We start from the raw sequence: 4,183 nt of genomic DNA, 5'->3' as shown, positions 1-4,183 counted from the left end.
ATGTCCAGCACCTGTCCCTGCAATATCATTCAGGACAACTCCAAGCCTCAAAAATGGCCCCATATCACACCTCTTTTTCCCTCTCCCTGTCCTCAGCAACTCCCTTTGCCACTATTTTCACATCAATTATACAATTTCTTCCATTGCTAGAGTCACAATAATTCTATAGTAGAATACCAGTAAGTCCACTCTAATCCATATTTTATTCCTCCATCCTGAGGCCATGGGATGGCGATATTCATTCCACCTCTAAACAGAGAGGGGGCTTAGAGTCCACATGGCTGCCAGTTAGGATTCCCTGCTTGCAGTTGTAGACTCTCTCGGTACCCTGGTGTGGTGGTTGTCTATCCTCACTTCCCTGTTAGCTGACCTGGGTAAGTCCAACAAACCAAAGAGTAGGTGTTGCAACTCTGCTAAGGCTCAGGACCCAACTGGCACATGGACCATCCAGAGACTCAAGTCTCCAGAGTATGCACCAATCCCAGTGCCCACAATAGGTTCAGTAAAAGTGACAGAAGAAAGAAGCATGTGCAGAGAGGCCACATTGGCATTCTTATTCAATGTCAAAACTACCTTCCATATTTACAGGTGTACAGTAAAAATATGTTAAATGTGACACTTAATTGCTGCATTGGTGGGTCTGCAGTCTATAAAAATATAAGATATGTCAAAGAGAAGAGTTTGAAGCCAGATGAACAAGGACTGCTAGGATAATGAGAACAGTAGATCCTGGATCATCAGAAAACTTGGAAGGGCCATGAACCTTTTTAGAGATTTATGGAATGGGGCTTGAACTATTTTTAGATATTATGCAAGTGAGTAATACCAAGATAACTGAAGTTGCTGGGATGTGAGATAGATATATATTAATTCAGTCTTCCCCAATTCATCATTCTACAGTTTATTCATCAAACACAAATTGATAACAAGATACTTGTATGTATTATCTAAGAGTTATTATCTCATATGAGGTTTATTTATCAATTTACTCAAATGTACTTATGGAATATCAAGTAATTTCCATTTACTACAAAATAAGCTTTCAAGTACATTATCATATGGGAAAATTTGATCATCTTCCTTTAAATAGTAGTAATTAAAAATGAGAGACAGTAATATGCTAAGGAGGCTATAAACAAGAGAACTAAAGTAAGAATTTAAAAACTTGCTTTTACTGCGAATACAGCTTCAGCACAGGATAATGTTTTATAACTTTGAGTATAGAGTATTGATTTATACATATATCTCATGCCTTAGAATATTAGTATTGATCTATGCTTGATTCTTATTTTATTTGTTTATTTGATTATTTATTTACTTATTTATTTCTTTGTATCCCTATGTCCTAATCCCTTCTACTCCTCTGTAGGTAGAGAAACCACCATATATGTTAGGTCATCTGGACCATTACCACTTACACCTTTTGACATTTTTCACTTTCAAATTTGAACTGGCCATTGCCCCTGTTCTCATGTACTTATGAACCTTTATTTTTTGAAATTGAAATTTAGCCTAGTGTTATAGAGTGCCTAAAACTAACCTCCTGAGAGCCTCCTTTTTCAAAAGTGGCCACTTTCTAAGCCAAACTCACTATATAAATGCATTACCTTCTTGCCAGCTTGGAACATGACTCCCGGGAATGAGCCTCCGTGGTACTGAGGGATTTCTACCAAGCATCATCTAATACCAACCAATGTCACTGCAAAAAGACATTGAGTAAAAAGGAGAAAGGGTAAAGATGGATGAGTTTATATGACTGAAAAATTTCAAAGTGAGTCAGGAGGTCATTCCAGAGGTTATGCTTATGTATGTCTCAGCAGAATCTCTTTGAGTGCCAAAGTAAATATTGCCTCAAATAGTAGAGACATCCAGACACTATCAGCAGGGCAGAGTTTGTTGCCCTGCCCGTGGACCCTATTTGGGAATTTATACTCCCTAGTTGACAGAGCTGGACTCAGTTGTGGTTTCCCTACACATGGCTCTTCAGCCCCCTCTATTTAAGCCTATAGTTAGTACTAGAGGTGACAGGTGTATTTCCAGGAGACTTAAATATTTAGGCTCTCCTTTTGCCTTCTGGGCCTTGAATCTCAACAGAGTGGCAAAACCTACTCTCCAGTTCATTGCACTCATCCAGGACATCTAACAAAGTGAAGATGAAAGACAACAGCCATCCCAAGGAACAGAGAAAGTCTGCAACTGCAAGCAAGACAGTCCCATTCACCTGCCCAATGGGATCTAAGCCCCCTCTCAATTAGAGGTGGAGTGGGCATCGCCATCCCAGAATCTTCAGGATTGGGGAATGCATGATGGATTAGAGTAGACTTATTGTTATTCTACTATAGATTTATCACAATTCTAGCAATAGAAGGACCTTTACCACTGATGTGGAGGCAGTGGCCACTGAAGGTTCTAGGGGAAGGGAGAGGGAAAGAAAAGTATAGTATGGCAACATTTTTGGAACCTGGGAATTGTCCTGAATGACTTTGCAGTGACAAACACAAGCCATTATATCTTGTTATAACCTACAAAATTGTGTGGGAGAGAATGTAAACTACAATGTAAACTATAATCTATGCTTGTGGCAATGCCCCAAAATATATTCATCATTTTTAACAAATGTACCACACAAATGAAGGATATTGTTAATATTGGATATTGTGGGAGGGGTTGGGAGTTGGTCTTATGGGAATCCCTTATAATGTTTTATGTAACATTTATGTAATCTAAGTATCTTTTAAAAAATAAAAAAGTATACTTGAAAAAGAAAGTGAACTGATTTGAAAGAGAAATTTTGTGGACTCCTACTGCTAAAGCCATAATTTCAATGTGTTTAATATTTTAATATTTTCTTTTATGTGCTTTTGCCATATGTGTACTGTTTCTTTATATGGCTGTATTTCAACAGTAACATGGCATATTTTATATGTAAACATGCAATAATAATATGGCATATTTGTTATCAGCACAATATACTCCTATAGAGTGCTGATATTGCCATACTTCTGTGTATATATATACATTTCATTGCTTAAATCTTTGTTAATTAGAAAAGAACAGCCCTTATTCGAGACTGACAAGTAAAAACTTTGGCACTTGTTGAATTTGTTCCAGACTCAGCTATTTGAAACATATATTTGGGAATTTCAATGATATGATATTTGGTTTATTTTGCACAATTACCATGTGACTACCAGGTGCTAAGAGATTCTGCTAGGTTTGTTTAGATCCTCTGTTTAACTACATAACACCATACTCTTTCACACATGTATTTACACATACATGTCAGAGTGCACATACACACATACACCATTCATATACACTATCACATACAGCCCTTATCACTAGAGTACTACTTAGATGGTTCACAATTGATCTTAATAAATAATCATGGCTTTATGGAAATCTGTCCTTTCTGACATCTTTAACCACATGGAAAATTATACTGATTAAGGTACTGGGAATTTTCTCAAAAGAAGCCTCTATAAATGGCTAAAATTAAAAAGATGGAAACAATTTAATAATATGAGATTATGAGTTAGACACTATGAATGAAGTATATTTATGTTTATAGTTATAAGTAATAAAAATGAAAGGACATCTAATGTCTTTAAAAGATAAAGGAAATTGTTCTGTTGCCTGATATATTGTTCATTTTATTTCTTCTCTAGGAAGAACATTATTTCTCCTTTGATTTTATTATATTAACATCCAAGTTAGGAAAGGATGATTAATATATGTGATAATTTGATCACATCTAAGTTTGGAGCCAATATTTATAACATTTCTCCTTGTGTATTTTCATTTTTTTCAATTTTGCCAGCTACACCTGGATCATTTCTTCTGGTTTCTCATTTATATTACATTAATTCTGCACATTAGGCATGGTTTATTTTGCAACTTTACAACTTCTCTAATAAAAAATGAAAAAAAAATTCCCCTTAATATTTAATTCAGCTGTTTATCTGAAATTTACTGCATTTGCTCTGTAAGCTAATGATCAGAAAGTTTCTTTTTAATATTTAATGTTTTTCACTATCAATTTTTTTCTTGATCATTTAGTTGTGGTGTTTCCTTATTGTTCATGAAATTGTTCTATATACTACAGTTGGATGCAGTAGTAAATATTTTCTTTCAATGTTATCTCTGCTAATTTTTGCCATATGTATACTTGTGTCCCTGTGTC

This window comes from Dasypus novemcinctus, chromosome 10, assembly GCF_030445035.2.
Source record: "Dasypus novemcinctus isolate mDasNov1 chromosome 10, mDasNov1.1.hap2, whole genome shotgun sequence".
Lineage (NCBI taxonomy): Eukaryota > Metazoa > Chordata > Mammalia > Cingulata > Dasypodidae > Dasypus > Dasypus novemcinctus.
This window is presented reverse-complemented; position numbering follows the sequence as displayed.